General features: G+C 35.4%; 1 long non-coding RNA gene across 5 annotated transcripts in view; it reads right to left on the bottom strand.

Annotated features, from left to right (window-relative positions):
• LOC138066722 (uncharacterized) overlaps positions 1-23,212 on the bottom strand; it is a 148,291-nt gene that overhangs the window by 71,313 nt on the left and 53,766 nt on the right. For 4 of the 5 annotated variants that reach the window (XR_011140145.1, XR_011140142.1, XR_011140143.1 and 1 more), the window contains one exon: positions 2,985-3,074. This is a non-coding gene — a long non-coding RNA (uncharacterized lncRNA). Of the gene's footprint in view, positions 1-2,984; positions 3,075-16,449; positions 16,565-23,212 lie in introns of all 5 variants that reach the window. The other variant, XR_011140146.1, reaches the window with a different exon arrangement.

Below are 23,212 nucleotides of genomic sequence, written 5' to 3'. Positions count from 1 at the left end.
AAAGTTTGACTTAAACACTAATAAATGCTATGGTTAAGGTGATGTTTTGAAAGATCAACTGGTAGTATACATCAACCAAACATCAGTATGAAACATTTTCTGGACAGAAGTAGGCAGACAGTAATTTTAGTTTTCAAAACATAAACCTATGCAAATCAACAGGAAAAATGCAACTTAATTTATTCAATAAATCTGAAAAACTTAGATACAGCTATTCAATAATTTTAGAACACTCTAAATGCTTTTATATTGACTTCTCAATTTTTTACTACAAAATAACTAATAATTATTAACTAGAAGATCTGTCAAAGCTAAACCTCCAAAAAAAATCACCTATTAAATTTCAATTGTCTTATTTCAACAATTCAAAAACTTCATTTTTCAAACTGAATTAGGGCTCTACTAACAATGTCCCATACTAATGCCAGTCCTATTTGAAAGCATGAATTATTTCAGTTGAAAAATCATTTTGATGGAGAGTTCCAAATCAAAACCTACCACCAGCTCTTTCAAGGCTGAGAGTGAATTTTAATTGTTTAGTTCAATGTGCTGATATGTCTTTCTTCAAAAGTTATTAACTCTCATATAAAGGGAAGAAAAATACTTAGTCATAAAGAACTACCAGTAATATTTTTCAGCTAAAAAAATAGTTTGAAGGCTTGTTTGCATTGCATTATTTCTACATTTTTTTCAAGTAAGAAAAAATATCTTGAAAAATCAGCATATTTACCATCTCTAGAAACTTTATCCCTTAATTTGTGCAAACGCTAGGCAATTTTAAAGCATCCAACTCAAATCTTTCATTAACTAATTCGTACCCGACTTTTCACTGGTGTTTTTCCTGTTCTCTGAAAGGTTGTTCTTTTGAGGAAATCAACTGAACCCCTGTGGAATTTTCTCATTTTTAAATACCTTAAATATTATATATCCTTATATTTCTACAGCATATATATAAGAAGTCAAATAACAGGGAAATTTAACCTTGACAACTAACTAATCTAATGAATTTATTGGAGCCAAGTTTCTACACAGGTGTCCAAGAAGATGAAGCAGAGGAAATAAAGTTGGAGTATGACACATATGAAATGATAGCTATCCTCTTTCTCATCCTGCCTTTTTAGGGTTTGTATTATTGTTATTGTTATACATGTCCATGTTTATCCAAGTTTGCCAGTTATAGTCAGATCTGATTTTCGGTTTTGCCTCAGCCTCCCCATTGCAGCCATCACTATTCTTCCTCCACTCTTCCCTACAAGCATCCTCTTCTTACTCCCTGGTGACATCAGTGGCAGTGTCATTTCCTACGTTAGGAAAAGTGTCCGACTGTTCAGGCAGCACTCACTGCTCAGGCAGCTGTTCCTATCTCCTCAGGGAAAGTGAAGGCCATCAGGTGGAGTATATTGATTCAGCTAATTCATTTTTAGGATGGTAAATGCTTTTAATGGAGAAAAAAAGTGTCATGATATGTATACTCGGTCTGATTGGGGAATGGCTGAAGGCCCCATTATCAAAAATAGACTGCTTTCAAGGAAAACTTTTCTTTAAATGGCCTGACCCAAATTCACTGTTCAGAAAAAGTGTGGCTGACAAGGTTTCCCGCATGTAAGAGCAACGGTTTCATTACAGCTAGCACTAATAGCTCTGTTTCTGTATGAACAGAAAAAGGAGACACTTGCAGCCTAAAAATACGACACAAACTAAGCACAGGAAGATCAGGCCAGACTAGACCAATAGCTTTCTTTTAACAAGATAACTGCTACGCTTGACAAAATATCTATCTGGATTTCAGTAAGGTATTTTACAGTGTCACATGCAAAAAGATTAGTTAAGCTGGAAACTACGGAGACTAGCAGTGAAACTGAAAGGTATATAAGCGACAGACTAAAGAAGAAAGGGCAATAAGTAGTTCTGAAAAGTAAAACATCAGACTGAAAGGACGTTGCCAACAAAAAGGCAAATTTTGCCACAAAAAAGTATGTATAAACTCGCAATGGAAAATTTAGGATGGAAATGTAAAGCAGTTTCTAATAGAAAGTTCAAGAAGAGGTTTCTATTGGAAAAATACAATTTTTTTAAGATGGAGTTTGCAAAGTTTGTAAAGCTGATACAAGAGAGTTAGTTACCCAGACAGTCCCTGTTGGTCCTATGTTTCTAAATTTCTTATCCCTTACACTCTTTTATCAAATCCTGTACCTTGACCTCCGGTTAAAGATACTGCAGGGTCTCTTAATCATATTGTACATATACCCCATTCTTTTGTTCAGGAGAATGCACTTGCTCTTCTTTAAGGCACTTTATCGCCTGAATTATCTGATTTGAATTACCCAAACTAACATTCTTTGAGTGAGATGAGTGATAAGGTCCCTCAGCCTCAAAAAGTTATTAAAGCCATTTTTAGTGAAGCAGTAATCCATGCATTTTCTTCACTACTTCTTGCTTCACTGATACGCCTTTTTTCCTTCTCCTCTCTTCTTTTTCCTTGCCTTTCTTAATTCTTCATCATTTCCTTCTGCTTTTGTTTTTTTCTTAAAATTCATTAGCATTTGTTAACCTTGTTTTCCTTAGCAAATACGAGGAATGCTGATAGTACTGATTCATTCTTTTGCATGCATTGCCTGTCAGATTTGTAATTCAGTAAATTATCTTGCCCAAATCATGGATATGAATACTACAGATCTGGGAGAGACTAAAAAACCTGGACTTTACTCAAGCTCTTCTCCTTTGCCCTGAACAACTTAGGAAGAAAAAAATGCACTAAAAATGTAGTGTAGCACAAAATTAGGAGGTAAATATTCTAGTATTGCTGTTCTTGCCATTTATACATTCTGGGTTTATCTGAAGTTCATCATGCTTATTTCTGACTTACTGTATGGGTAAGACATGTATAATCAATCCCTAAACCAAATTTCTTTCCTGTTCTGCGGGCAGCTGTTCTACAGGCAGCTGTTCTGCATGTGAACTAAAAACTGAAAAAATAGACTTACCTTTTAGGTGGATCTGTGATAAGCTTCTCTCTGCTGGAAATCGCTCTCATATACATCATGCACAAGCCTTACAGGCTAAGAGACCAGTACCTAATAAAAAATTCAAAGTCACTGCACGTAGTAGGTAATGAAGTGCTGGTTCTAGGCAGCAGCACAGGAACTTCAGGTGTTTGTTTAATATTCACTAAGCATATTCCTAAATAGTCCATGCACATTTTAAAAAATTTCTTTCAAATAATGCTGCACTTTTTTAGATCCTGTAAAAGACACTTGTTCAATAATATCCACTAAGTAGCTGGGCCTGGGGAAAACGTATCATGTGCGCAAAAGAATTAGAAAGACATTTAGTAGAAAATGACATATCTTTGAATCTGATATTCCAATAAAAGACTATAAGAACTCAGGCAAACCAAGCTAATGTTTGCATTACTTATATTTCATTTAGTAAAAAGAATTTGAATCATGAATTTAGACATATTTAAAACCAAAATTACACAGACAGGAAAACATGAACAAGCTAACGTGCAATGTCTATATACTTATAAAAAATTTTATAGCATCGTAAGTGAGCTTTTTAATTAGTAAAATAACATACATGAACAAACAAAACATTTGTCTTACTGTTAATAACAAAAATGAGTCTATACTTGGATTATTTTTACTTATTCCACATTTCTGGAGTCACTTAGTTTTCACAAATTTTTGCCACTCATCTTTTGTACACTGTCAACTTCTAAAGGAATTAAGTATAGAATATTAAAATATAGAATTAAAATTATATAATAGGAAACCTGTAATTTGAAAAAAAAATTGAAATATGTTGAGAATTAACAGCTCTGAAGATCAATAAAATCTTAAAAGTATGGCTCAAAATTTAAAAAGCCTTTAAAATGGTTATTCACCTTTATCCATAGAGACATGCTGCCTTTGGCTTACAAAAGTGACAGTGCAGGGAGATTTTTATATAAAAGAGCTTGCTAACAAAATTATTTTCATATACTGACAAAACATACACAAAATCGTAGGCTAAATCTGTCACTAACTCCATGAGAGCAGTCTCTCCTTTTGCAAGGAAGCCTCTAACACCAGTAAGTCTTCTTAGGAGCCAACGTGAACAAGGTGACAGAATCTAGCCCAAAATATTTTTACAACAAAGCGTAGTGTACAACTTCTTCCTTTGTAATCCATACTACAATGTACAGCATAAACAGACTCAGGGATAATTCTGTTCCCATGATGCAAAACTTAGAGAACCAGATACTACCTGCCCTCTAAAAAAGCACGCTCAACCATCTTTTATTGTTGTCTTGCCTTCTTCTATAAGCAACAAATATAAGGAAATACACAAACGCACGTGTGAACGTGTGTGTGCATGCCTATAAACCTTGGAGGGAAAAAAAAAGGAAACACGATAGCAGTGGAAGATAAAGAAAAAACTGACTGAATTTAAAAATATTCACGCAACAGAGTGACTAGTCTTCAACTCTTAGATTACTTCCCAATGTCCAGTATTCTCTCTCATCTCTTCTCAAGGGAGACTGAAAGAATTGCCTATTTTTCAGGAGAGGTAGGACCTCAAAAGACAGGTAACTGCCATTCTGCTGCAAGATCATATAACGACAGACTCTGAGAACCCCCCATTTAAGTTGAGCAATACTTCCAGTGATATGGATTTTGAAAAATTATTATGTTCCTTCATCTCACTATGCCCTTCTTCTGTGGCAAGATAAACCTGAGGCACGCACATGTAAGATTCATGCAGAATAAATGCCATAAGGGGGAAAACTGGAGAAAAGGAAACATCTCCATCAATAAGCAAACATGGGCCCGGCACAAAAAATATACCCAAACCAGTTCAGATTCAGGTAGAGTGCTATTGTAAGGCTATTTTTGCATGCCCGTTTAAATTCTGTAAGCCTCCATAAATGCAGTTATCATTACCATTGTTGCCTTATCATTCTCAGTGATTGCTCTCTTTCAGTCAAGTACAAAGGCAGGCTGAATATAAATGTTTTGTCATAAAACTGCTATTCAAACAATAAAAAGGGTTATAATAGTACTAAAAAAATCACCCCCAGGGCTGCAGCACAGACTGGCAGTATGCATATTCAGGATGCACAAAGCAGTTCTAGTCACATACTTCTACCCATAGGACTCTTCCACTGCATCTGTACTTAATATCAGCATGTTTCCAAAAGTAATCCAGATATTATCAGGTAGTCAAGATGTACAGAACATTTTGGAATCTGATTCAATAAGACAAATACAGTTCAAAATCACTGTATTTGTATTGAATACAGTAAATATTAACAAATTTAGCTTAGGGATTTTTCTTTAATTTTTTAAAAAGAAAACTGCTCCAATTATATTTTCTTCCTTTATGTGAAAATGTTTTTGTTGGTCCCAGTTCTAGCCATGTAGTGCCACCCAGGGGCCAACTGCAACATGGTTCAATACTGCCATCTTGCCAGATAGTCTCAAAAAAGCATTATGCAGTACTTCCCTGACAGTCTGCTCCACAGGCTTGAGTATTCCTGTTGCAGTGTCTTAGAGGCTTTGGTATCCTTTTTTGTAGTGTAGAGATGAGAGAGGTAGGGTCAGGTCGGGCAAGGAAAGGTGAAAGAACATGTAACAAGCAAGGGACCACCAAAACAAAACAAACTAATTACTCCCACAGAGTGACAGGATAGCTATCTGATCCAAAAAAAAAAAAAAAACAAAAAAAACCAAAAAAAACCAGTTAGAATTTAAAACAAAAGGTGTATCAGGGCCGAAAGCCCACTGCCCTAGGTAAATGTGCTTCCTTGCAACAATAAAGACAAATAAAGTACTAAAAAAGGATAAAGCAGGAGATTACAGACCTAGCTGTGGGTTGATAAATGGCACTCTACTCCACTCTGCTTATTGTGTACTTCATACCTCGCTCTTGAATATGGAAGAGAATTTTATTAAAGATTTAGCCACGGTGGTGGTGGTGACTGGCTCACAGTAATTTTCCTACAAAGTAGTTTAATCTATCACAGGGCAGACAGTGCACCTTCTTACCATGTATCATATCTGTCTATTGAGTAAGTGCTATCCAAATCCAATTTCTTTTCATTTTTGGAACCCGTGATGCATATTCAAGATACATTTTCTTTTTGTCTGTGGCCTAAATTAGGTGCTCTATAAAGTAAAAAAAAAAATAAAAAAAAGTGAAGTAATAAAAAAGACTGGACTCTGGAAGCTTCATTTCTCAGTGGACATTTTCTTTTTCCTTTTTTTGTATAAAAGATTCAGTACAGTGCTAATGATGCAAAACAATGGGCCTGCATGGTTGTCATTCTGCTCACAACACTGCACGTGCACAGCTCTAAGTCTGAATCCTTGCTCCAGTACTTACAGGTGCCACTTACAAAACCACTGCAGTAAAGTCCTATGCCTCAACTTTTTGAAGATTTCAATGCTTGCTTTGTGTATATAATTAAATTAACAATCAAAATCATTGTCTTTTATTTTACTGAAAGATCTATGTCTGGAAAAATAGTCCGTTTTAGTGATCTAAAATAGAGTCCAAGGATTTAGAAATTACAGAACGGATCTTTTTGCCCAACCATGCCTAAAATACAGCTTCTAAAAATTTATTTTAATTGCAAATGACCCGATATGATTCAACACTTGACTAAAGAAACTAACTACTTTCTGTGTCTGATAATTTTGCATTTCTGTAACGTGTTTCATCCCAACACCGGGCTTTATGTTTAGGGATTAGGGGATTTTTCCATTCCCTAACTTCTGTATGTCTGCTGACAAAAAAGAGCATATTTTCCAAACTGAGGAAGAAATTTCAAGATGTCTAATCTGAAACTGATTTTTACATCTAAAGGGCCCTTTTTGGAAACTACTATACAGAATACAGCAGTCCTCCTAGATCTCAGCATGAAGTACATCAAAACCTCATATATATGAATATATGCCTAGTTCCACAAGCTTTCCAGAGGCAATTAAAGGTGCTGGATTTGGTCCTTCGTCGTTTCTGTCCATGTGTACTGGACACTGCTTCTCTTCTCTTCATTAAAGCAGCACCTAAGATCAGTGAATGCATTTCAGGGTGATAATCTGAATGTTTAATCTATTAACATGTTTGAACTTGTGCTTGCTAAATTATGGGTGATTACTGGATATTTGATTTACTATGTCAAGAGAAAATAAATGTGATATACACGAGCATTTACTTAACTGTCGTACATTCCAAAAGGGCAGTGTTGGAAATGTGAGAGGCTCAGCCTAAAACAACTAGACAGTATCATCAAAACTATTCCAGACTTGGTGCAACAGAAGTATCTTTTTCAGGTTATATCAGGAAGGAACTTTTTTGACATATGCAACAGGCTGAAACACTTACTTCTATTCAACAATAGCAGGAACTACAAAATTGATGTCCCACCTACTCAGTCCTGATGGTTTTAATTAGTCTCGTCAGAACATGTCATGTGCATGACAAACATTAACAATTTCAGTCCATATTTCACCTGGGACCAGACTACTGAAAAACCTAGCAAGATTAACATACTCTGACTTTGCTGAGAGCTTACTTACTCCCTAGAAGATGTCCTCAAAGTCTTTCATCAGTTCTCTCCCTCTGAGGAAGGACAAGACTTGCACTCAGAGAGGAGATGAAAGGATTGTCGAATTTTTCATTTTATCATGAGATTTCTTCCCTCATTCCACTAGAAATCAAATTTTTCTTGTCTATTGAACAACATATACTGTTAGTATACATTTTGAATCGAAAAGCCTACAGCTTAACCTCTTCCTCTTCTGCTGTTTCAGTTTTTTCTACAGTGTTAATAACCAAGAATCTCATGATTTCTTTGTTCTGAAGTAAATTACTGTATGTCCTGTTTCTTCCAAGCTGAGAGTTTAGTCATCTTCAACTGTAATCCACTACTGCTTCATTGAAGGGTATTATTCTCTGAGGTAGTAACACTCATCTCGTAATGTCCTGTGAGATGTGCAGATGTTTCCAAAATCATGTAATTCAATTCTTGCAATTTTTCCTCAAATGGCAGGATTTTTCTGGACTTTTTATGTTTATTACAGTTATGTTTGTGGTGCTTCTTTTGGTCTCCTCTTGTCTTTCTGCCTAGTGTCATTTTTGCATTTCTGCAGATTCTCTATCATAGCCACAGTATCAGGACACTGTTTACTCTCCTTGGGCTTCTTCCTGCTCTTTCTTACTTAGTAAAGTAAGTTACTTCTTGAATGTGGATCAGTCGGCAGCATCTTTCCAAAGTTTTCTGTCCCAGGTCCCAGACCCAACTGGGTTTCATATGAAGGACTCAATTGGCTCCCCAAGCTGCAACCATTAAATCTACCTTTAAGTAACCCTCATACACTTTTACACCTTCATCACTGTTTTTATGCTCTGAAAAGCATTTGTTTTCTATTTATATAGAATGAAATCGTCTTCAAATTTCTGTAAGATAATTAGTTTTATCTGAAAACTGAAAACATCAAGTGAGTCTCATTCTATTATTGAATTATTGATCTTTTTCCATCATGGGTATTTTCTTATTTACTTATAGTCTTGCATCTCATTTTAACTGTGCTATTACATTTTCTTGAGGAATCATTCTGACCTATAGTTTGACAGAGGCCTGTATTTGTATCTCAGTTCTGGTTGATCTCCACTAAATAGTATGAGGTACTACACATCGTACCAACTGAACATCGTTGGTCATAGGCTTTCACAGCTACAGTTTCCCACAGATGGGACCAAAAGCTTGTAGATGAAAGCAAAGTCATGATCACCAAAAAAAGACCTTATGCAGTCAATGTCAGTAAGGATGTTGCACAGATAGTAGGCAACAACGTAAGCAAAGGTAAGTAGTCTTCACTTTCACATTAAATCACCTGGCCTCTGTCACTAAAAATATGAAAGAGGAAACTGAGGAGAAGATGACTCCAGGATCATCTCAGACCAATCCAAAATTTTTGAAAATCTGTTACTTTGGATCTGAGAAAAACGCTATGTTACATGAAGGAGAGATACTAATTTGGATATCTCCAAAAATAGCTTGCTGTAGGAACAGAATTGTAGGAACGTTTCCAGTCTGAAAAACTGATAACAGTCTGAAAAACTGATAAAAAACACTGAAGGAAAAAAATCAAAAGATACCTGTTAGAATTAGATATGGTTTATATTTGTGCAATAGGTCCTCACATTCATAATGCTATATTCATAAAAACCTGGGATGATATCTGATCAGAAAGAAAAAATATGCTGGTCTAAACAGAAAAATTAAAAATCAATAATACAGAAAAGTCTTATAGTGACTTGTGACTTAGCCTGTGAACTGAATGATCAGAAAAACTGATTTGGCTACACTGTCAATCAGAGGAACATTTAGTCAGAAACACAACATGGACTAGCTTCGTTATCAAATACTTTCTTGAATGTCTTCCTTGAGATAAATTAAAACTATACTTTTCATTTCATTTAGAGATTGGTCTTCTGCAGACAGTTGGATAACATTTTGATTTTCATTTGCAATGGCAACTGAGCAATCAAGCACCTATTGCACACATGCACTTGGCCGTTTACACCTGCACCAGTCTAATAAAAACCCCTTGTTTTAACCAGATGATTGTAGACTAATTCCTAAGGCCAGGTCACTGTATGATAAAAGTAGGAAGTACTAAGGCTAACTGCCACATTTTAGCAGGCAGCTAATAATTCTAAGATTCTGTTTCTGCATCCTTTAGGAGAATAAAAAGCACCTACTACTCATCTAACTTAACAACTAAAGATTTTGAAACTTACGTTCCCTTTTGGTGTTTTTCGTCACAGAGCATTTAGAACCTCTCTTTTGTCTCCGTTTTAAACCACAATACGGGCTTTGGTTGTAACTCTCAGTTACAACAATACACACTCCTCTCATTTTCAGTAGTTGTATCTTTAAGAAGAAATTACATTACCCCTCACCTTACCAAGAACAATATGAATTAGCATAAGAAACTACATAGTGGCAAGAGTTTAAAAGAGAATAAGACTTAAAATGAAGGAATCTCAATGTTACACATCGATGATGAAAGGAGATGTATAATTTTTATTTCAATTATATGTAAAAGCAGCTATTAAAACATTAAAGATCTATTAAACAGTAATAAAAACTCAGATTTAACTTTACCAAATCTAAATGTACTGAAATATGGAAAGAGAGATACCATTTCGAAATAAAGCTAACTCTTAGTCATGGCATACATCAATAATATAATCATGTGAAATGTGTTTTACAACTTCAAATAAAATTAAGCTGCTTTGACTACTTCACAGAGTATTTACAGGCAATAGACCAAACCCTTTAATTCTCATTAATCTGAGCAGCTCCCTCGAAATCTGTGCAGCAACACATAAGTTCTCTGCATCAACCCTACCTGACAAACTGGCCAAGAATTTTTTTTTTCAATGTAAATAATTATCTTCTTTAATCATCTTGAGTAATATGAAATTCTTGAAAATGTCTTTTACAATATGCATGTGTACTAATCTCTGCACATAGAGTAAATATTTCTGATCAAAGAGATTTTAGTAGAAGGATCAAAATATATGTCAAATATGTCCAGATCCAACCTGCCTCACACTGTCCTCTCCCTTCTCAACTACTTATATCACGATCTATATCTTATCAAGTCTACAGAAAGCTCACATGCACTTTAGTACCCCTGCAGGGTTCTGTTGTCAGTCTAGACCAGAAACACAGAGCAAGCCAAGCATGATGTTCAGGGTGCAACAGCTGAGCAGAGGATGCTACCTTTAGGTGAGTCGGGTCCACACTGCACTGCAACATGAGTACCTTAAACTTTCAGAGAGTGTTTGGAAAGTTCAGAAATCGGAGGCTCAAAGTAATAAAAGTAATAAAAACCAGCGATAAAACATCAGCCATTACATTAAGCTGATACTCAGTACATACAATACACATATTTGATCCTTACCTCTTTTTATGACACAGAAGTTGCATTTGTCTCCATTTTACTAAGCGAAAGCTAAGACAGATTTTTAAAAAACAAATATGCTAACGTTGCTTAGACTCTTCAAATATATTTTGAAAATTTTTCACATGTACTCTTCCCCATAAAGGAAACATCACTCAGGTACATAGCAAGCTAGTTCAGCCATAATGACTATATAACCAATAAACAGACTCATGTGCAGAAATATATTCTTGCTGAAAAACCTAACAAAAACTGGAAAATTATTAGGTTTTATTAGTATCTGTCACAACACTAGCACTTACATAGACACTTATACAGAAATGGCTTGAAGCCTATATTCCAGGTACAACAGTCCCAAAACCTGAGAAAGGCCAGATACAGGCTATGCAACACAGAACATTTTTACATTTATGAATGATGGCTTATCGTTAGAAAATTATCCTTTTATTTTTTGGTGTTATCTATCTAAGACTTTTTCATATAACCCATGGCTAACAATGAATTTTTCTAGCTTAAATTACAGAAGATATAATAATATTCAGAAAGTAAGAAAAAACCGATCACTGAATTATGTTATTGCTCAATATAAATATTTGCCCAGAAGTGTTTCTCTAATCAATATTTAAAGTGAGTCAAGAAAGTTTAATAGCTAAATCTTGCCCTCATTACACGTCATCTTCCTTTATCTGATCTCTTCTGAAGCTATAGACCCCTCAGAGGTTGGGAGAAAGCAAACAATTAATTTCACAAATTTTTCATGAGAAAAAACTTCTCATTCCAAAAATGATAATAAAACTGGATTAATATTTTCATGCAGTCAGGATGGCACTAACATAATGTAATAATTTCTTTAATAATGAAATATACTTTGATACTATCATGCATTTCAAAAATAATTATATCCTGTCAAAACACCAAACAAAATGAAAATAAAAATAGTTCACAAACAAAACAAAAATGATTGGAAATCATGAGCAACAAATGCATACCTATTTAGACTGTATTTTGAGTACGTATGCATGTGTGCATTTGTGCTCATGCACATGCTTTTTTTGTGCCTACCACAACTGTCTCCTGATCTGGTGCCACCTGGCATTCCTGCTAACACGTCACTGTGACTGCCCATGCTGAAATCAATTGGCCAAGTTAAAGCTGTGTTTGTACTATAATTTGCAGTATACCAATGCATAAAAGGTATTACTATTTTCTTTCAGCTCTAACGATATCTTCTATTTTGTAAAAAGCATTAATAAACTTTCCCATATGAACATGATGGAACCTTCTGCAGCATGATTCACTGATGAGAACGAGTATTGATGAACTAGATGACAGACACTTAAAGTGTTAAAACATTCATTATTTATAGCAGAGTAGGCTCTTACAATGCCAGATCTGAACTGGGATCCCAAAGTACTAGGCCCTGCCCTAGGCATACACCCAAACAAAGCTCTCTGCCCCAAACTGCTTATTATGAAAGTACAAGAACAACAGAAATCCTAATCACAGAGGGAAAGATAGGAAAGCTAAGGAAACAACACTATCGGTGCAATAGTCATAATTTCTAAATACCAGCTACATATTTATTAAGCCACATTTAACTACAAGTTATAGTATGAATGTGTAATTTTTAGGGTCAAGTTCTAAAAGTTGCCTAGGGGAATGGATGCCTAATTTCCAGAGGAACTCTGCATGTAAATCAAGTCATCTAGGTAACTTTTAATACGTCAACTGAATTTCTAGATAAAACAAATATTTTGGAACCCACGTAAATGCATAGACTGTGATTCATTTTACACACTAGTAGATGAATTGATTAGATTTTTTTTTTGGAAACTCAGTGCAAAAAAATTATCTGCCTTATATACCCAAAGAAGTTTAAATACATCTTTTCAAAATGTTTTAATACTTTAATGGTTTAGTTAATGTGACACTTTCCATGTAAAGCTTGATTACTGTAGTGAATTATCTAAGATGACACAGACTTCTCAGATCAGTAAAAATCAAACAAACATTCAGAGTCTCAAGGACCTTTTGTTGTGAAACTGGGAAAAATACACTGGTGTAAAGGTACAGTTGCTCCACTGCAATTACAAGAGTACTGACAAGATGATAGCACAAAGATGAGACAATCTAGAGTTAGGAAAATAAGGTAATTATAACAAAAGTGACCTAAATCCAAACTAAATGCAATGGAAAACACTACAGATCATCAATATAGAGAATTTTATTCATGTGCTCTGCTCTTAGCATTGATAAATTATGGCAAGTGTGGTTTAGAAAAGAAAATCTTTCAAGAATCTTGAAGTAAATTATACCATATTATTATGGTAGGGAAATGATACAACGGTGAGATCCTGAGACTGGAAACCTGGAAAGACTGCTATTGAGTACTACTTATTTTCATTGCATGTTAAAAGAAGTATCACCTTGTCCTTCTTAGTGAATGTAATAGTTTTTACCTACACCTTAGTATAATGATGTACAAATTCATTCTTACTTATGACATGCTTTTGGATGCTCCCATAAAACGGCCTTTGAAAACCTGGATTCTATAGGCTGCTTGGCTTATGGCCATATTTAGTTTCCTTTTGCCTAAATTCTTCTCTTGCAATTGAGGTAATACTTCATTTCTCATATAGTTCTTCTGTACATCATTACACTGAAGGCTGGGAGAACCAAAGGACCATGAGAATGTGTACCACCAAAGATACAGATATAATGGCACAGTACAACAGATGCTTAATCCTTGCTAAAGTGGGTCCCTGTTCTATTCTTTACAACTACTAGGGACTACAGATAAAGATGAGAAAAATCAATACTGAAATAAACCTATCATGAAACAAGCATTCTCTTGCTCTCTTCAAGCTAACACCTCTTATCATTACTTAAATTTGCACATCACAAACATTAGTCATATTTATGCAGTTATCAAGCTTGGCTTCTGATGATGTTTTTTAGTCAAACCACAGACGTTAAACACCAGCATAAGTTCAGCTACCTGAAATTAGGATACAAGGCACAAGGACTAAGAGATAACATTGGAATATTATTTTTGTAACGTACTAAAGAGTTTTACCTCTATTTTTTGTAGCACACTGTGATTACTACATCCCGCTACCTACTCCTTAACAAAACCTAGGAGAGATCAAGAGCTGTATAATAATGTAAAAATGCACTAACAGGCTAATACCAAGAACAAAGGAGGAGGGAGAAAGTAAACTTGCATTTTTAGCAGTCCTGGCTGTTAAATTTGGACAAAATTCCAGAATATAACAGCACAGAGTGACTCCCAATAGTGAAAGGGATATGTGCGACAAGCCACAAAGAAACTACAAGTAGCAGAGGGTCTAAAAGGTGTCCCCTTGGCCTCAAACTATTAATTAGCAACTAGCAAAGCTGTACCATAGAATCACTGCTCCAGCAATCCTCCTCCAGAGGTTGCTGCTAATCTGCCTCATTTTCATCTGGATGGAAAACAACTCTTTCCTGGGAGTTCGCTGCAACAGTCTTATTGATTAAGTTCCCACACTGTTGAATCATTCTGCAGCTTTCACTCCATTTTGCCCACCTTCCCACCCCTGAATAATAAAAGCTTCAGTGGATTTATGGGGGTGGTGCAGTAGATGAGGAAGATTTGATAAACACCATAGCATAATACACTTTCTATTTATGCAATGCCCTTAGCTTCAGAACATTTCACATGCCTAGACAGCATTTAAAAAAGCCAAATTAAACTAATCTGACTTTGTTCTTGCATGTATGCTACTTGTGTTACCCTTAGGAAACTCTGCCAAACACATCCAATTGTATCCTTTCCTTGCTGTACTGAATTTGAAATAATGGAAAAAACCCTAGTAATGCCATGATAGCACTCCTTTCATCATCTCTCAAATTGGAGTTCTGCAAAAACTTCAGAACAAATTACTTATTTTCTCACATCTCAATTGTGCAGAGATAACAGATATAACACAATTTAAAAAATTTAAAAATGAATGGAAATTTAATTTATAGCTAAAAATAAAACCGAATTTTCTCTCATTGTGAAAGAACCTACATAGAATCATGAATCCTTATGTCAGTGAAATAACAGCAAAGACGTTACTGAAAGCTTAGCATGATTGTAGGCTTAGTTGTTTTTTTTTTAGAACTGGAGGTTAAAAAAAAAATACAGTCTCCTGTGTTAAGTTGCACAGAGAATAGCCAGCAGAAAAGCAAACATTACAAGATCATTTCACAATCATATCCAGGTTCTCTTCCCCTCAGCCAAACCTATGAGAAGAAGAGTTTCTTCTGATACATGAGGAACTTCCCACATTAACAATTTCAGGATCACCCTCCAAATACAACCGAAAAATAAATTGTAAAAAAAAAGATAAAATAAATTTAAAAAAAAAGTATTACAAACAGAAAATTTTTAAAATTATTCTTTCCCAGAGGGAAAAGGTCAAGGTGGCCAGTGCTTAAAAAGTACATCAGTTGTACCTGAGCATCTTCCAGCAGAACATGAGGATGTGACTAACCTTTCTTTTTCCCATTTCCTATTCTCTTCTCAAGAATGATGTACGCCATTGCCTCTGTTCCATGGTTATTTGCTTTGTTTAAGTGTATATGCTCAGTAGATAGCCATAAAGAAATATGCTTTGTACTTGAAGCAAAAACCAGTGAGAATAGTGTACATTCTTAAGGGGTTTTATCCAGTAGTCTCAGATTAGATTTAAAATGGGTCCACAGATTAGTTTAAGTAATTAAGTAGCAGTTCTACTTTGTGTATGGAGTTTAACACAGATGTATTGCCAAGACAGCATTCATAACGGTCATCACAGTTAAAGCTGAAAAGATCATGGAATCCTTCTGATGTTTGTTAAAGAGACATACTTACAGAAGAGAGACACGCTCATCTCTGGAGGAAAGGCCTTGCACTATAGAATCAAAAAAGACTGCAATGAATCTAAAACAAACCAAGGTAGTACCTACGCCGGCCCAAAATCAGGACAGACCACAACTGTCTGTATGAAGAACATTGCCAGACAGTGGTTGATGGAAAAACAAGATCAAACTTTGCTCATGCATGAAGGAGACGCTAAGCAGGAGCTTAAAAGTTTCCCCAGAGCACCCAGGCAATGGAAAATGCATCAGATTCAAGTGGATCCTGAGCTATCCTAAGAGAGAGTGGACTGACAAAAAAGCCACAGGAAGGATGTCCTGAAAATGTAAAATTAACTATTATTACCCAGAAGAAAAGTTGAAATTGACTGAAACCACCACTAAAGAAAAGATCGAGGTAAGTGTATATTAGAAAGGGTCTGAGAGGAAAATGAGAACAGATCAACTTTTTGGTGAAGTAATGCATTTCAGTTGATATGGATATTCAGTTGAAAACTAAGTTTCTCTCTCATTTGTCTCTCATTTGTCTCTCATTTGTCCAAAAAAACCATAACATCTGGCACTTAATACCTAATGTGCCTAATATGGCACTTCAAAATCTTACCAGAGAATTCTTGTTCTGCATGGAGCTATCTTCTGAACTGACACTGACGAGACACTGACAAGATTTTGTTATTAACTCAAACTTAGAATGCACCATTTTGAATTCAAACGTGAATCTGCGAAAGCAAGAAATGGGAGAGGCAGAGTTAAAGGTTTTTGCTAAAGCTCTATCTTTTTCATTTTACTGATAACTCATGTAACAGCTTCATGGATCAGCTTTTATTCTGATCATAGTTGCAGATCCTATGATTCTAGTAACTTATTGTCAGCAGCAAGTGGATTGACTCCCTCTAAACATCCAGCATAGCATCCTTTTTTTTTTCTACCATCATTTTTAAACAAGCTGAGACAAATGCACCTCTTAGTCATGTTCAACTAAGGAAAGCCTGTGCCAGCTGTTTGTACAGTGGACTCTGCCCTACAGTGCTAGGTATGTCACCATGAGAAGCCAGCAGGAGCTGAGCCTGCAGTGAGGAGAGTGTTCTTCCTCTTCTGCAGCCATAGGGATGTTTTTGCTTTCTCTGTTTCTTTCTGACTGGTTGTGCCATTAATTCATTATTGAGAGGAAACATATTTCCAGAAAAAAAGGAAGAAAAATTGCTGATATTCTAAGTCAGCAGGCACCTGTACTTTGATTCAACAGGTGAAGGAAGGACAGTCCTGCAGGAAAGGAACTAAATAACTAAATTGAAATAAGCTCAACTTAAAAAATGGAAATCTGAGATTACCAGTATCTTCCACACACAAGAAAACCTGTGGCAGGGACATGTGTGTTATTCCTAGTATCTCAGGTCATACTCAGTACAAATAATTACATTTTACTACCTAATTATAGCGATGGTTTTACTTGGCTGATTTAAATTTTATTCCTTTTCTTTCTCCTCAGCATTTCTTGTGTTGTGCCCATTTAAACAGTTGCTATATTTTATCCCGGAGATACGGATTTACATTTTGTATGCCTCTTGGTATTGTTTGTGAGGAGCATACTTTGATACCCACACTTACACAGAAAGTACTATTTCCATGAAAGTTCCCATTGATTTTAATAGGAATGCTCAAAAAGCAAATTATTAAATAGAATTAATGAAAGCAGAACTACTATATCAGTCTATGCATTTATTCTGAAAAGAAAAAAGATGAGGTACGTGCTGTACTTCTTAGTACTAAATATATATGTGCCTTCCTTTAGCACTTACAAAGATTAGCTGAAATGTATCAATTGAAAATAATTTGAATATTTTGAGAGTCACTTCTTTGTTACCAAAGCATATCCACACTCATTAGCAATTTGCAAGATCTTCTTTATTTATTTCATGATGTAATATGGCAGTTCTCAATGACACATTTTTAAAAGCGATGAAAGATTTTTTCAATGAGCATGTCTTTTTCCACTTCAGGAAGTGCTCTAAAAGAGGCAGAATGTCTGGATCAGAAACTAAGCTTCAGTACATATTTATCTCAGGAATTATAATCAAGTTCAGCAGAAACTTCTATAGCCCTAGCTGGAGGTTTCAGCTGAACATAATTACAAATTTTAGTAAAAGACAGAATTTACCAGGGGATCATCCAATAATTAAGATATGAAAAAAGGCCATAACGAAAAAAAAACACAGTTTCTATGATTCTCTTTTAGAAATAAACACAAAACTCAAATGTTTCCATTACTCTATAATGTTGAACGTAATTTTAGTATGTTTGACCATTACATCTTCTTAAATAACATTTTCCTAGTTCTTAAATAAGTACAACAGTAAATGTAAAAATACATTTTCAAGTAACAAGCACGGGTTGACATTCATCCCGTGTCATTTTATCCATCTAAAAGCTAATGCTCAGTTTAAGCCAAGTTCCCAAGACCTACCCAGCAGTAAACGGAGAGAAAGCTCCCACTCTAGCGTTTGTACACTCTCTATGGAATATGACTATTATGTTTTACAGCTGACTTGTTTTCTCCCTCTCTCTTTCTCTTCTTCTGGAAAAGTTATATTCGCAAAGATTATTTTATCTTGATAAGGTGTTTGTTTTGTTTAAATGTATGTTAAATTTTGATATTCTCTTCCATTGGAATCAGTGAGACAGCCCTCTGAAATGCCTCTCTCTTGCTCTCCACTAAGCAAGTAACACTTTGTCCGTATGGTTTAGGTAGATGGTTAACTTTGTGTAACTAAAACGTAGTAAATCTGATTCACTGACTGTTTTCAAAAGCCAGTAGTTTCTCTTAAATTATCAATAAGTGGTTCTGATTTTAGCAGATGCATCAAAGATTAGTTATTGGCTAAATGCCATAGTATTTTTAACAGGGATCTTGATAATAACGATATGCATTTTTTGGAAGATAAGTCATCAGAATACAGAGAGATCATAGGATGATAAACAATGACAAGGACATGCCACTTTTGCAGAGGACTGCCTAGCTGAATGGTTGCAGCCCAGGAAAATGTTCTTTCATACGGTCAAATGCAAAAAAATAGGTATGTGGGAACAAAAACCAATTTTTTTTCTTTGAAAAGCAGCATTACAGGAAATTACAAGGAATCATCTCAATATAACTTCTTCATACAATATTGTGGCACTAACGGTTAACGAAATTCTCATATATTACAAAACAGAAGCAGGGAACAGTCTTTCCTTACATAAATTTTGGTGAGACCACTATTATAATACTGGATCCATTTCCTTTACTCACACTGCAAAAATCATGTGAGGAGAAAACTCAGAAGAGAGCTAGGTAAGGGATTCAAAGTTTAAAATAAAGCCCAAAATATGGGACTTAAGGTGCTCAGTCTGGTTTATCAAAGCAAAGATCAGGAGTGTAGGTATTTACAAATGGAAAAAATATAAGAGAGGCAGCTTAAAATATACTTCATAACAACTTTAAAAGGGCTCTTCTTCAATTCTTCAAGTGTGATCAGGCAGGCCAGAGATGAAAAGTTAAGGAAAAGGAAAATTAGCGGTGGAAAGATTCATGTGCCTTAATGTGGGAATCAAAAAATTAAACTAAGTTTAGGCTCTGTTTATAGTCAATGGAAAGAGCCAAGCACCTTCAGAGAGCAATTTATCTCATCCTAAAATAGATGCCTGAAATACATAGAATGTACCAGGATATACCTATTTCTCTCTCCCTTCTGACTAAAATACGAAAAAAGATGACTACGTCAGACTGATATAACTATGTTTAATATGTTCAGAGTCAGATGACACGTATCCCAACCTCTTCCTTTTAGAGCCATACTGTCTTTCAGGTGCTGTAGTGTTATCACCAGAAAAGTGACAACCTGTACTTTGATTTTTCTTGGAGAAAAACCTTATCCCCTTGCATGAGTGCAAGAGTGCAGGGAAAAAGGAAGAGAGAGTCTTTCAGTAGTTTAGGGCAGTTAGTGTAAAACCTACTGGATTTTTCATTTCAGCTTTCAATTTGAAATTATAGATCTAACTTCCATTTGTGACTGCTATGACTGTACTGAGATTAGCATCTACCATATCCCTCTCTACAGCTGGTACCAGTGAAAATATTTATGCACACAGCGAGAGGAGAAAAGAATCTGCCAAAACCTGTGGGTGTCACTAAACACATTTCTTTCAAATCTGTGTTTTTGTACAGTGCACAGCACAATGGTGCCCTGAGCACAGTTGGAGCTACGAGGCACTACCATAATCCAAATAATAAAATAAAATAGTCATTTCCATGTTGTGGTAATAAAATCTTGAGCAAATTAGGCGTTACATATACAAGAGAATATCGGTTATACTGCATCACTGGGGTGAGAGTGGTTGACTTCCTAAGGAAGACCACTCCAACAGATGTGTCTGTAATTCTAGTTTTAACTTTAAGCTCTCTTTAGATTTGCAATAAATAGATATAGTGCATATGAAAATACAACCAAGTAAAATGAGAACATGCAGAGCCCTCTTAGGCTTGGCCTATGGATAGTAAACTAGTTTAGACTTTAAAATGTTATGATGGTAGTAATCATTCTTAGATACTTTATTCACTCAGAGATGGTGGAGAGGTACCAGAGCCAGACAGCTAAAAACCAGATGGATTGTGAAGTCTGTGCCAGGTCTTCACAATATAAATTGCAGAACGAACTGTTCTTTCTTACCAACATTTGGCAGAGAATACTTGTCTTTTTTTTTAATTGCTATTGCAACAAACCCTATAAAGGTTTGTGTGATGATAATTGAATGCTGACCTCACTGAAGGCAGACCAGTTTTACCTTAGTTAATGAATAACAGTTGCCATTTTCTGTAATTGTCCCCCCCCTTTACTGTCACAAATGGTCTTATGATAATAATCATAGTATATAATCTGACACAAGTGCTCTTAAAGAAATTTCTAGCAAAGGACTGCAGCCTCTGTGGGAGGTAACTGTCGGAATTATCTTAAACCACTACCTGTCTTCCACTACAATAGAAAAGGCCTTTAATCGAAATAATCCTTTTTCAAACGAGCAACTTTTTCCCTCTGCAATTCACTCATCTTAAAAAGAGCACTATAGCTTTTGTGCATAACTTAATTCATTCTTCAAGACAAGTACAAAATTTGTCACTGACATTTAGCGCCAGCCGTAGGCAATGGATAAAATGAACTAGTTAGCAATTTAACCTGTAAAAAAAAAACAGAGTGGGATGAACAATTTTCTGCCATCAAAGCAAATGGCTAACATTTAGCAAGATTTTATTTTTATTTTTCAGCCCATCCCATCCTCAAGAAGAAAGAAGTCAGGCTAACATTTTTTCTGGGTCCTAAATCTTCCTCTCAGCCTATTTCTTTAATGGTTTAAAGTAAATGACTATCCAGAGGATAATTAGGCACTGTGCTGTCGCATCGTGTCAGGTCACAGCTGGATTTAGTCAGCATTAACCTTTGGGGAGAATTGGAATATCAGTATCATTTAAAATTAAAGACGTGTAAGCAGGCATTTCTGGAGATGTTAGAAAAGTAATTGTCTGTAAATTGTTTGACCTTGAGATTTAATTGCATGCACAACACACATTCTAGCAAGAACCCTGGACTGTGTTCATTCTCTTTCACCTCCGTACCTCTCGCTTTGCAGAACCCATTAAGCTACCTGTGGATTTTTCAGTAAAATATTAAAGATTGTTTTATACTCAGAATAAATGCTTTTAAGCAAGACCTCTAACAAATAAAATTGTTAAATAGCTATAGTATAGACCTCTCCTATTTGAATGTAGCTTTTTTATACACTAAGAAATATTTATATATACATACGAAATATTCCTGCTAAAGAGCTGTGCTTAATTTTTATTCTCCTTTTCTTTTTTTTTTTTTTTTTTACTAACAAGTTTGCATATTATGCCTTATTCCCTTTTTCCCTAATGAGACAGCTTATGCTTTCAAAGTCCCTCAAGCTAGGCAAATCTCTCCACTGCTTCCACTGTTAATAATGAAACTTCATAATTATACAAATCCAAGGTGGCCAATCAGCTTCCCAGGCTGAGCCTTCGGGTACCTCATGCATTATTTATGTGGCACTTGGGCCTGTGAACTCACTTGCTTATATTAGAAGCCTAATTAATATTTAATCACACGTAGAGAGGGCACATAAAGCTACGCTAGCCCCCAAAAGAAGTGCAAGTAAAAGTGCATACAGGTGCTTGTTTGCATGTATGCGTGTGTGTGTGTGCGTGCGTGTATGCTACAATATATACACTAAGACACACTGATTAGAAATACCCATCTCAGATGAGGAAATAGGCGAGTCTTTGATGATGCTAGCATGTATCAGTGAAGTCCTATATGGGTTGTTTGATCCTGATTGAGAAACACCTTTCTCAAGTGATGCTGAAACCAGCTGAGACTCTCCAGGAAGATTTCAGCAGAGGGAAATCAATGCCACGTTCAGGTTTCTTGGCTCAGAAATTACTTTCTGCATTTCCACAGACCCTAGGGGCAGATTCTCCATTCATATAGGTACTAACTGACTCCTTTCTGATGAGGAAGAAGAGAGATCCATATGTAGAAAACCCTCTGAGTTCACAAGTCAAAGCAGTGAGAAAATGGCCTGTCTCATTATTATAAATTCCATTCAGCATAACGCGGCTTAAAATTATTAAACAAAATGTTTCATCACATTGATAATACTGTTATTTCAACTGACATTTCCAATGAAGCCATTAACTTAATGTTTCTCTGTTACTATCCTCTCAGATCCTTCCAATCTTTTCCTGCCATTGTGCCATCATTTTTTAGGCAGTCATTACAGACCTCTTCTGAGCATTCTCCTTAAATATATTTTTTCAGTTCCAGTTTCACCAGCATGGTCTTCCAAAAAAGGTTAAAGTAGAAGAGTAGCAAATAGGACTGGTAGAAATTATTCCAGAATCTACTATTAAATATTAATGTGGTTTTGAGGTGATGCATCTTGACCATCTATAAAATGGCTGTGATAACTAGAGCTGGAAGAAACAAGAAATTTTGATTTGGTGGTCAACCCAAAAATTAGGAGGAGAAAGGTGAGGACTCCTATAAAACAAAGAATACTTTTTAAAAATCGTCCAAGACAAAATGTAAAGTTTGTGACTTTTAAAATTTTTTTCTTTTATAAAATTCCATTTTAAAATTAAAAAGCAAGAAGTATAGTTAGAAATATTAAATCTTGTCTTGCTGGAATAGTTCATTTTGAAAGCATCACTGTGCAAAGTTTCCACACTTACACTTTGTTTTGATTGAAACTATTCTCTGTACATGAATCAAATTTGTAAATAATTGTAGTTACTGCAAATATCCACCCGGGGCCAA

This window comes from Struthio camelus, chromosome 3 (assembly GCF_040807025.1).
Source record: "Struthio camelus isolate bStrCam1 chromosome 3, bStrCam1.hap1, whole genome shotgun sequence".
NCBI classification, from domain to species: domain Eukaryota; kingdom Metazoa; phylum Chordata; class Aves; order Struthioniformes; family Struthionidae; genus Struthio; species Struthio camelus.
This window is presented reverse-complemented; position numbering and strand designations above follow the sequence as displayed.